Consider the following 13,122-nt stretch of genomic DNA (forward strand, 5'->3'; position numbering starts at 1 on the left):
AGAGTCACAATTGTTACATTTTTCCAGCTTTTCTGATTTCAAGATTTTAATCTTTTTATCCATAAATGGAGTCCTCTGCACCACTTCTCAGGGAAAATCTGCTATTGCTAACTGTGCAAGCCGCCAAGTCTCCAGGGCCAGATGGAAGTGATCCTAAACTTTTAAAGGAGATCAGACTACTGTCAATCACAGAGAATATGTTAACAACCAGTGAAGTCTGAAGAACGCTGGACATATGGATACCAATATTGAAAAATTATGTCAGACTAAACAAGGAAATTGTAATAGTATGTATTGATCTGTTTAATGCTTGTAATATGTAAAACACTGGAAGCTATAAATGCTATCTATATCAAGCTATATATTAATACAATGTGTGTGTGTGTTTATTCTCCCACAGAATAGGTGTACAGTACTGCCCTCAACTGGACTGGGGGTCAGACCTGCTCAAATGCATGAAATCAATCTGAATTCAGCCCAGTTTTTCAGTCTTCTGGATGAATCAGAGAGACAAGAGAAGTCAGCAACAGGAGAAAAGAAAAAAAGTCCCCACAACCCAGCAAAAATAGTAATAGCATTAGTTTTGCTTCCCCATTTTAGAACAATCACTAGTGCCCACTGATGATGCATTTGCCTTGCAGCGTAATTTTAACATTAATATAAGTTAAAACTGCCAGAAAATTAATAATTTGATGCAATCTAATAAAGGGGGAATCGCAAGAATGAAAAGTGATGCGCGACATGGCTTTGAGCATTTCCTCTCCAATGTCCTCTGGTGACACAAATCACCCCCACACCAGAGCTTTGGAAGACATGGGTACTGAGATTCAGAAGCAAGTACTGATTCACTCCTCTTAGCTTCCTCTACTTTCCTTTTCTATTGATATATGTATGTCCAACAGAGGAACAAATTGGTTATTGGACCTGAGTTTATAGTACAGTCAATGAAATTCTATCCCGTCTCCTAAATGGATTAGGATCTACATGCAGACCTTTGAACCTGATGTGTTACCATTTTATCTTTAACAGCTCATCCACAAAGGAATACAATGACTCTTTAATTAGTAAAAAGTTAAACCCTCATCATCTGCCCTGACCCTTTAAAGGATTTGCTTTCAGTTAATTTAGATGCAAATATAAACTAGGCTTGAGCATTTGTACTCATTTATCTTTAGGGAGATAAGGACACCAATAATGCAGTAATTAATCTACAATGCAGATATTCTGTGGCTCCCTGAGTAAGTGCTAGCAATACAGTGCTACACTCAATAGTGTAATAATGTGTAGTACTTATGGAGAGTCTTCTTCCAAGGATCTCAAAATACTGTATAGACTTCAAATACTCACCAGCAACTACACACCACACCACAGAAACACTAAGCCAGGAACCAATCCCTGTAACAAACCCCGTTGCCTTCTCTGTCCCCATATCTACTCTAGCAACCCCAATCATAGGACCCAGGCACACCATCAGAGACTCATTCATCTGCACATCTATTAATGGGATATATGCCATCATGTGCCAGCAATGCCCCTCTGCGATGTACATTGGCCGAACCGCACAGTCTCTACATAAAAGGATAAATGGACACAAATCAGACAACAGGAATGGTAACATACAAAAGCCAGTAGGAGAACACTTCAATCTCCCTGGACAATCTATAACAGATTTAAAAGTAGCCATCCTTCAACAACAAAACTTCAGAAAAAGACTTCAAAGAGAAACTGCTGAGCTACAATTCATTTGCAAACTTAACACCATCATTTTGGGCTTGAATAGGGACTGGGAGCGACTGGCTCACTACAAAAGTAATTTCCCCTCTCTTGGTATTGACACCTCCTCATCAATTATTGGGAGTGGACCACATCCACCCTGACTGAATTGGCCCTCAACACTGATCCTCCACTTGTAAGGTAACTCCCTTCTCTTCATGTGCCAATATATATTTATGCCTGTATCTGTAATTTTCACTCCATGCAGCTGAAGAAGGGGGGGTTTACCCACGAAAGCTTATGCCCAAATAAATCTGTTAGTCTTTAATGTGCCACTGGACTCCTCCTTGTTTCTATAGATTCTAACGGCCAGTCAGCCACAACAGCTCTCATCTATGGCGGAATTGAGGCTGGCCTGCCACAAAACTGGATAGTGCTGCCTTTGAAAGGAAAAATGAATAGTGCAATGAAAAGGGGGGAAAAATGCAGCATATGGCTCCTTTGAAAACGAGCACACACAGCCTACCCCAAATACTGCTGGCCATTGTTACATTCTACCTGGATAGGGACAGGACTTGCACCTTTATCTGCAGACATAACCCTTAAGAAGCTGGTACCTGGGCACAGGACAAAGAGTTTGCAGCTCCCTGAAACACTATGGAGATATCCTGCCCTACAGCTTGCACAGGACTCTCGATCACATCCTTTAACGCTACTCAAAACCACAGGTCAGGATTTCACTCTATTTTTGACGAAAGGACGTTCATTGCAATAGATGCACTGGGGGGGGGGGGGGGGGGAAATCAAGCAAACATGGCCTGTCTGCTACAAAAGAGGAGTAGCCCAGTTGATTATTGTACTATTTATTAATTTCATTCCTTTACGACCTACCCGGATGTCTAGGAATCTCTCAAAAAGCAACACAAAAACCAATTAAACATCTAAAATTTGCATTATAATATTTGAGCTTGGCGATTTTTCTGCAAGTTATGAAAGCTGTCCCCCCCCCCCATTTTTTTTTAAAATGTTCTAAACAGTGTCACCTAAGTCATCATACGATCTTGTTCTCCTCTGCTTGTGGATCTTTGACCCCCTTACATGTGTTATTCTGCACGTGAACATGGGCTTTGGAGACTCTGGCGCATCCAGGACAAGAGTAAATTCCAAAGCTGAAGAAAATCCCGAGACTGCACTGCCAGCAGCCCCCTCTGTCTTTTACTGAGCAGGCTCCAGCACCAGACAGATCTCAAACACGGCTGTAAGGTACTGGGAAAGAGCTAGTCTTTCAGAGAGCCGAGTTCCAAATGTGGGCCTTAATACGATCGACCAGGTCCGCAAAGCAGCCTCGCTCATTTGAATGGCTCTCTATTTTAGAGATTTGAATTAACAAAAAAATAACGCAAGCTCTTGTACAGGGATAGTGATCAGTTATTTCTTTACAAGATCTAGGTATACAAAACTGTCAGCTTTGGCAGAGGCACAGCTGCTGGGGTGGTGGTGGTGAAATAAGGATAAGATAGGGTTACCATACGTCCTCTTTTTCCCGGACATGTCTGGCTTTTCGGCACTCAAACCCCCGTCCGGGGGGGAATTGCCAAAAAGCTGAACATGTCCGGGAAAATGGCGGCTCTGCTCCTCCCCTGACTCTTCGGCTCTGTTTAAGAGCCGAGCTGCCCGAGCGCTATGGGCTTCAGGCAGCCCCCTTGCCTCCGGACCCCAGCCGCCGACCGGACACTTCCCCTCCCGGGCTCCGGCGGCGCAGGGTCCAGAGGCATGGGGGCTGCCCGAAGCCGGTAGCGCTCCAGCCGCGGCGGCTCTGCTCCTCCCCGACTCTTCGGCTCTATTTAAGAGCCGAGCGCTACCGGCTTCGGACAGCCCCCGTGCCTCCGGACCCTGCGCCGCCGGAGCCCGGGAGGGGAAGTGCCCGGCTGGGGGTGCAGGGTCCGGAGGCAAGGGGGCTGCCCGAAGCCCCAGCGCTACCGGCTTCACGGTTTGCCGGGCAGCCTCCAGACCCTGCGCCCCCGGCTGGGCGCTTCCCCTTCCGGGCTCCAGCTGCACTGGGGAAGCGCCCAGCCGGGGGTGCAGGGTCTGGAGGCTGCCCGGCAAACCGTGAAGCCGGTAGCGCTCGGGCAGCCCTTTCCGCATGGCTGGGAGTGGGAGGGAGGAGGGGGCGGGGTTAGGGCGGGGAAGGGTGGAGTTGGGGCGGGGCTGGGGTGGGGAAATGGGCGGGGCCAGGGCCCGTAGAGGGTCCTCTTTTTTTATATGCTGGATATGGTAACCCTAGATAACATGGACCTCCTCCATTTGGTAACCATCCCCTCAGCAGAACTCCTAGACACACAGGTTCACTATCAGTCCCCGACACTCTCCCACATATGCCTAATGTGGTTGCCTCCATTTAGCAAGGACACGTTATTTTAACGTACTCAACCCTGTGTTTCATACAAAAGGCCCCACAATAAAAGTATTTATAAATGTTTGACAGAGTAGGCACTTTTTGTGCTCCAGCAGAAATGTTTTTTTTTTTAAATAAATCCAATAGCTTGACTGTCTATTCTTCTCTACTTTTCCTCCTTCTATTTTGCAGTTTTCAAGTATCTGTATTTTGTAAGTGTTCCAAAGCTTTAATTTGCTGAAGAACGAGACACAAGGTCCTCGTTAATCTTTTATCAGTTTTATTACAAACTGTAAACAAAACCCAGTTCTTAAATAATTAAAGGGCAGAACAAGCCCTTAGGCAGATGAAGTCCCGGGGAAAAAAAAAAATCACAGAGTAAGCCCCCAGCTGCTTTTTTTATTTAATTGTCTACAGAACCAGGGAGTCTAGCTTCAGAACAGCAAATCATTCTATGTCAACAGATTGAGTGTGACATCTCCCCAGCCCAGCTCTGACATCTACTGTGTCCTGAATATTAATCCATCTAGTATGTGTTATTGGTTACACTCTAAATATACCACAAGGTTACAAGTCAAAAGCTCTGTCCCTAGCAGACTCTCAAAAGAATTCCTGTGTGTATGTGTGTAGCTACGCTTAAGAGTTTGTTTCTTCTCTATCACCCACATAACAATTCCTTCCAGACAGCAGGTGGTCTTATATGAGTTCAGTGCCCAAGGGAATGCAACCGGTACACACTTCTCTTGTGTACTGTTGCATCAGTTCACCTTGGCTTAGTCTTCATAGGGCACGGTACACTGGAGAGAAACACAGAGAAGACTTATATACACCACTCTTGTTTAAAAGAACACACAACTGTTAACTCCCTCCCTTCTTTAACAATATACTGCCTTTGCCCAAAATCCAGAAATGACTGTTAGGAACTTCAGTTCACAAATGCCTTTAACTGAACTAATATTTGGGCTGCAGCTTAAATTGATAGCAATTTCACTGCAGAAAGATGCGAGGAAGAAAAAGGAGTATTACTTAGTTGTTCTATTAGAGCATTGAGTCAGGGCACTTCAGATCCACCACTGACTTACTGTGCGACCTAGGCCTCTATATTTCTCTAATTTAACCATTTGTAAAATAGGTATTAATTACCTTCCACATCACATAGCTGCTTTGAAGTTTACAACGTGGGTAAACACTACGTCTGTTGGATTAAAGAGTGCTATTTAAACAGCAAAATATTATAACTCAGTCTATCCCTTACCAGTTTTGTCACCACAGGTGTGTAGGGCAACAAAGTCCATTGATACCAGGCACTGATACAATATTGCTAGTATTACAGATACAGGACTTTGAGTCTAACAATATGTTTAAAAATGCATTCCTCTCTGCTCTGTCTTGTTATAAGAGACAACCATTTCTAATGAAGCTCTCCAGAGCTTTCCAATCTGGAGGAAGCCTAAGTAACTATGAAAGCAGTACTGTACAAATGCTAATTACCTTACGAAGGGTACAATGCTCCGGATACACATTTAAATTCATCTTTGTTGCACATATAACAAAAATATAAAAAAGCCTCACATATAATTGAATGCATAACTAGCTTATTACATTCAGTTCATTGTGCAAAGTTTCTTTGTCTTGCGTTGTATGTTTTGTGCACTGGACTGTAAAAGTTGCTTGACAGAAGCAAATATATTCAATTAAAAATTTACATCAGAAAAATGTAAGATGATTTTTTTCTTGCCATTTCACCTTTGAGTGGTTATCCCCAGTAGCACACTATTCTCCTTTTCTTCACAAACACACATGCGCAAAGCCTGGACCAAGGACCAAAGATTTGTGGCCAGATCCTGGACTGTTAAGGACAAAACTGCCCTGAAGCAGACTTACTCAAGTTGCAGGAAGATTCTCTCCCCGCCCCCCCCACAAATATACCAGATAGGGGGATCCTGGGGTGGCACACAGACCTACCAGCTTCTATTCTACCAACCCTCCATGAGAGCAACATAAAGGGGAGCAATTTGAGGGAGTTCAACTTCCTTGTGCCTCGATGATGTCAGATTACTGTAATGGCCCCTTGGGACTGCTGGCATCCAGCACAAGTTAATGCACTGGGGAGTTAGTGCCCCCATACTCAAAGGAGAACACAGGTGCCTTAAAACTCTCCTTAGCCCATCCAGCAAAGCCTGCAGATCCCTTGGACATCTAAAGAGCTGGCCCTTTATTTGAAAACCTCCCTATGAATTAGGGATAGCCTGTTACAACCAGTAGGAAACTCTCAAAGTTTCACAGGATCCATTTGGTACTTAAACAGATTTTATCCAAAACAAGTTTGGCTAAAAAAATGGTCTGAATACCATGATTGTTCCGTCACGGGGAAATGAGAAAATTTAATTGAAGTAAATAGATAAATAAATCTCAAAGGTGCCACAAGTACTCCTGTTCTTTTTGCGGATACAGACTAACACGGCTGTTACTCTGAAACCTGTCACAATACTGAGCACTCTAGCATTTATCATCAATAGATCTCCCAGTAGTTACAAAGGTGAGTAATTTGTAGATTACTAACCGTAATCTACAAATGGAGAAGATGAGGCATATAGACATAAACTGACTCACCCAATGCATCTTCATTCCAATTCTCTGTGCCATTCAGTTTTAAATGTAAGAGTTCTGCTTCCATATTCCAGTGAAGGTTGTGAATGGGGCAGTTCAATGCACTAGATTGCAAACTGTACACAGCACACATTACCATAGGTTATTCCATGGGCGGGGTGGGACTTTTGCCTACACTTCACTGAACTGCCCAGTAGCCACAGCAGAAAACTGAGGGACAATTTCAGAAGTGAGCATGTGTGAAGCTAAGAAGAGTTAGAGTTCCACTGCTAAAAGTTCGACCTAGAATTTTGCATGGATTGGCTATTTCCTAGGAATGATATTTCTTCATGAGAGTTTCAGTACCATCTAGCTTTGGTCGTGCACACAAGACCACAAAGACACAATCTGGCCTTCTCTCTGCAGTTAGCATGCTAGCCTCTCAGCCCAAAATTTCTGAAAAAGAGATTAACAACAACAGTTTACAGGAAAGCATGAACACCTCCACTTGCCAACCTTGAGAAAATTACAGCAACAGCACAGGTTGACCCCAGTGTCACCAAACATGTACAGTCATCCTTCCTCTGAAGTACTGGTAGCTGCAGTCGCACACTGAGAAAGTTATGCCTTTGAAAAATAAAGCACACACACTATGTATTGCCGTTCAGGCAAGGGAAAATATCCAACAATTAAAACATACAATAGGCCTCAAATATATTTTTTTACAATGTAAGTGAGAAAGGAGACAGTTCTTTATAGTATCATTTCCTTCAAGCCAGAGAGTGTCATATTAATATTATGAATACATAATCCAGGTTCGAGCTGTATTTGATGCAGAACCGGAAATATTTCTGTCTGAAAATAATTTTTTTATTATAGTTGCCAATTTGAAAAAGATCAGTAGTGGAAACAAACAGTGATTGTTTCCAGCAAGTAGCACTCTTCCCCCAAAGAATCTGGGAATGTGAAAATAACTTGACGTGACTACCCAGCCAGCATTTTCAGCACTAAATCAAACAGGCACAAAAATAGACACCTTTATCATATAATGCACTAGTTTAAATACTACTGGCCTGATCCATTATTCAGTGGGAGTAAGAGCTGTCCCAAGAAATTATCTGTTCACCTAATAGGAAAATTTAAGCAAGCGACGTCTGGTTGTGCAGAACACCTAGGTCTAAAGTAACGACAGGAAATCAACAGAAAATGTGGCCACGTATAACCAGCCCTGCTAAGCATCATTCATCCAAAAGAGACTTGCATTTGAATGCAAATTCCTAATTTCCAGAGGCACCATTTCCTAGAGAGGATGATGAAGCAGTAGACACACTCAGCTGCCAAGGAAAATTCAGTCATTCTAGGACAAGCAGCCGGGCCAACTAATTCCCTGTCCTTTCTCCCACCCCCCTACAACCATATAGGAGCCTGATCCCCAAAAGGTTAATAGAAAGGCTCCCATTAACTTCAGAGGGCTTTCGATCAGGTCCTCTGGGCTACATTTTCAAAACAACTCAGCACCATTTGGGATTAGATGTACAAGTGAGCTCAGGTCCCACTGAGATAGCAAAGTAAGTGGCCAGATTTTCAAATGAGCTCAGCACATTGAGTGTCTAACTCCTTTGAACATCTGGTCATAAGTGTCATAATGCTGAGCACTTTTGAAAATCTAGTCCCAAATGTGGCGGCTGAGTTCTTGAAAATCTGGCTTCTGCATTGCCAGGAGAAAGAGACGAAACTGAGCTCAAAAGTGTGATGGGGAAGAGAGATTGTGCCATGCCGTGCATAAATAAGCAGGTCTCATCCAAACTATTGTTATGAAAGGTGAGACAAACAACAGAGCAAACATATGGAGCACAGAAATCTCTGAACACACCACAATGACATTAATCTACATCTATCTTTCTTATTCTGCTACAGTTGTGCTGCAGCCTCTCAAGATACAACTCTTCTTGCTTGTCGAGAAGGATGCCAACTGCATCCAGATCGCCAGAAGAGCAACACAGTCTAATGAAAGTCACATTTGATGTACTATGTACTCTTCAATACCTAGTGGCTGAATTACTAGGTGCAGACCTCATTGTACTCTTAAAAAGTAATTTGGAATCAGGGCTTTGATTTAGATTGGCGTCATCCTTTACTTTCAAGGTACAACTGGTAATAATATAGTCTGCGAGTTTAATATTTGCAACAGGGGTTCCATTTACCTCTTTGTACTTAGTCAAGGAAAATGACTGTCGTTGAAATCTTTCTGTTGGAAATGAAGCCCTTGGAACATTCAAGTGGTTGCTTGCCCTTAAGGCTTTTTATTTTAAGCTGTCAAAACTGTAAGCTGCCTTTCACAGGAGTAGGAGTCTTACTTTAGGATAAGAGATGAACGCACATTGTATCTAGGCACTGGGTGTTTTCATCTCATGTTACTGCTAGGAATGTCACTTTCTTCCTGCAGCCCCGCTGGAAACAGGGAATTTTGACTCAGTTGGAGACTGGGACCAGTGAGATCAATAAGCCTAATAAAGGGGATAGGGATTTTCAAGAACAAAGCAAAACCCCTTCAATTTCCCCATCATCATTCACAAGCTCCTTCATGACACAGACAGTAACAAATTAGGTCAGAGTGCCTATGCCTGTTGCATAATTACATACCTTCCAAATCTTCCAGAATGTCATTACCTTCCAATAATCTCCCTGTTTTCTCCCAGTCAAAATGATTTCTTAGTATCATCATTATTCATATTCTACCACAGAATTGTAACTCATTGTAAATGCACTCAGATTGAATATGCATACAGTATAAAAAACCCTGATGTTCAAATGACCTTACATTAAACCTTTGTAAGGTGAAACATAAACTTTGTTCCTGTTCCAATAGAATTCTGTAGTAGCACATTATAGCTGATCGGCAACAATCTCGAGAGGAAATTGGACAAATTATTTTTTGTTTTGCTAAAACAAACCTACAACTCTGAAGTGGTTTAATATTTGTCCAACAATGTGGAACAAATGTTTGGAAAACTTGAACGAATAGGCCAAACTACTTTTTTTTTTTAAAAATCCAGTATTAAGTGGTCTCTTATTCTAAGGATTTACCTACACTGCACTGCAGACTCTGGGGGGGGGGGGGTGAATTGCACAGAGCAGCAAACCATTGTACTTTTACTGCCCTGTGTAGACGATGCTGATGCGAATTAACTTTACATTAACTACTTTGCTTTAACAATCCTCTTTCAAATAGGACTATTTTAATGCCAACTAGATACCTTTCAGTTGGCGTGAACAGTGTTCCCATGGGGCAGTTGGAGAGCAACATTTTGCTGTGCTCTACTGCAGTTAACACCCCCCCCTCCAGTTCGCAATGTGGTGCCATGTAGACATACTGCAAAAGAGTGCAGCATTCAGGATTCAATGCCACCATTTAGACACAGCACAAGAAGAGGTTTCAGGCCTCTTTGAGCTCCCTGCTGGCACACCCCTTTCTTGGATACAGCATATTCCCCCAGCAGGCTTTTGGGGAGAGGGAGAGTGCAGCCAAGCCCCCATGTTCTCTCATCCCTTTGGGACACTGTGTACCCCTAGGGTGGAGTAGCCCCTGAACTCCTTTAAGTGGAAACAGCAGAACCCTGGGAAGGCACAGCCCCAGCTTGTGGCAAAGGGACCCACTTCATTCACTCGATCTACCAACAGCGGAGGAGCGGGGAGCGATGCAATGTGCAGCAAGGCAATGGAACTTGCTGCTGATATGAAACTGGGTGGGTACAATGCAGTAGAGTATTGGGGCTTATTGACATCAACGTACCGCATGAAAGGGAATGAGTAGAGATGGGTCCGAGAAGCCAGGCTCTGACCCAGATCTGAACTTCCTCACAATTCAAGGGAACCCAGAGTTTTGAGTCAGGCCCTTCTCTAGTAAATGAAGCTAGAGACAATACAATTAAGGAGGAGGAGCAGCCACGTAGACATTGAAGATCTGGGGTTACGATGGCTGATGTTCCTCATCAATATAATGCTTAGCAGCAGTAAAATACAGAGACTCCAGGATGGTAAAACAGGGACACAGACTGTACAGGAGGGACATTTTATAACTGCATATGCTCCCTGAAATATCACATTTCTAACCCTGTATGCAAGCAAAGGGGACCCCAGTCACTGAGATGTGCAGTATTCGACAAGGAATAGACAAGCTGCAAAGCTACTTGATCTGGCCAGAGCAAAGGGTGTCAACTTCACCTACGCAAATTGGGCAATAAAATGTCAGAGGAACTTTTTTATACAGAGACAAGCATAATCTACGGATTCCAGGTGAGGAATGGAACTTTATCAAGATATTGCGGTGAATCAGAATAAGGTCACAACTTCTTTCTACCCTAATTTATTCATCTTTCAAATAGGGATAATAAACGTATTGAACTGACACAAACAGAGCAAAGCTTAATTAACCTTAGGCATGCAGCAGTTTAACTAGAGGCGTGATTTAACACTTGTTAAGTGAAAAGTCTGTGTGGACACTCATTTTGATTTAAGAGTGGTTTATTTCTGTTTAGATTAAATCAACTCCTAAGGCCTTGTCTACATGGGAAAGTTGCACCAGTTTAACCTAACACAGGTGTCAAACCCATATAATTAAACTGGTTCATAGACGCTTATTTTGGTTTAGGAATTGCTTAAATAAAAATGCCTATACAGGAACGTGCACCAGTTTAATTAAATCAGTTTTAAATCATTTAAATTAGTACTGGTGTACCTGTCTGATAGGGTTGCCAACCCTACAGGATTGGCCTGGAGTCTCCCCAAATCGGCATCGATCTCCTGGTGACTATTGAAAGCAATCCAGGATATTTTAATAAAATGACACAATGCCATGTATGTTTTGAGGGGGGGGGGAGGAATCTCCCAGAATAACTTTAGTCAGAGTTGGCAACCCTGCTCTCATGTAGAGAAGCCCTTCGTTTCTCCAAGTGCTTTGAAAGGCATTATGGTAAGTGTAAAAGACTAGTGTTGTTACACCATGAAATAAAATTTCAGCAGCTTTCAGAAGAAACAGTGGTAAAACTAGAGGGGTTTTTTGGGAGGCAGGGGGGAGAAGGGAGTTAGTTTTGTTTTTAATAAAAAGGGATAGATTTCCTGGTTTTCATCCATGCTCAAGATTCCCAAGTTATAGCTTTCAGAGAATCTGTCTGACAGAACTGGTATGACAGGTTATGTAACTAAAAACAAAACAAAACAAAAAGTAAGCTTGATGGAAGAGCAGCAACATTATCTGCCTTGTTCAGTCACTGAAAGGTTTTTTTTTTAAACTCTAACTGAATTACAAGGAGTGTTTTAAAAAAAAAGAAAGCTAAATAAATCCCCAAATTTCAAGATGAAAAGAACCTGAGATGCATCTGATTGTTTAGAAAATCCATTGTCATTCAAAACTAGATGGCTGGATTTTTAGATAATTAGATTTTTTAATTCCAGGAGGATTTTCATATACTAAATATGCAGAGTTCTGTGGTGTTTTCAGTTGTAAGATAAATCTGTGTTTTAGCATATGATGTTTCTTCTGATGGCCTAGAATGGTTGGTGGGGAAGGCACAGGTGAGGTCATGTATGGGCATTTTATACTCAAGTTTTCTTTGTAATACTGTGCAAAACAAAAAGAAAAAAGAAAACTGGACAGCTAAATCTGTGACTTAATTAAACATGCTATTTGCAGCCAGCAATAATGATAAGACCGTCTTGTTAAATGAAACGTACACACTTTCACTGTGTGCAGCACAACCTGAGGCACAGACATAACAAAATAAATCAACATGGGACTCCTGTCAAGAATAGAAAATGCACATTAAACATACAAACGTTTGTCTCTTGTTTTGAGAGACAGATTTGAAAATTGGTGAGGGATGATCAGAGCCAGGGAGACTGTGATTGTTGTTTGTGGTTCTCAAAAAGTTGTTTTTGACTCTTCATCGTTTTGCTGGGATGAAAATTATAATAAGGCTGTGTCTGAATGGGTCTCAGGGCTACCAGCAATGAGATCAATCTTTAGCCTGGGGTAGGAAAACCCCACAAGGGAGATACTCAGTGCAATTATATTTCAATGTAAACCCCTGTCATCTGTCCCCCACCCCCAGCAATCAGGTGCTAAAGGAGCCCAGGCACAGACAAGGCTGAGAGGGAGATCGATGAGAGCCAAGGGGGAACACATTATGTCAGTAATACTCATTAGGAATTCAATTAGATTGCAAAGTATCAAAATACTGTAGTTAAACTGTCTTGAAATACATTTTCCTCCTGGTTGATCAATAAAAGCTTCTTTTCTCATGAAGAATTAAGGACAATTAAACATTTGCTTCACCATTCAAGAAATTAAAGCACCGATTTCAGCACTGAAGCAGGTCACATCTCATAACCAGCTCCACGGAACAAGATATCTTTCTGTCTTCAGA

General features: G+C 42.3%; 1 protein-coding gene across 10 annotated transcripts in view; it reads right to left on the bottom strand.

Moving 5' to 3' along the window:
- The window catches only part of AUTS2 (activator of transcription and developmental regulator AUTS2), a 966,537-nt gene that overhangs the window by 616,165 nt on the left and 337,250 nt on the right, over positions 1-13,122 (bottom strand). The gene's annotated exons all lie outside the window — the stretch shown is intronic.

This window comes from Chrysemys picta, chromosome 19 (assembly GCF_011386835.1).
Source record: "Chrysemys picta bellii isolate R12L10 chromosome 19, ASM1138683v2, whole genome shotgun sequence".
In the NCBI taxonomy this organism is placed as follows: domain Eukaryota; kingdom Metazoa; phylum Chordata; order Testudines; family Emydidae; genus Chrysemys; species Chrysemys picta.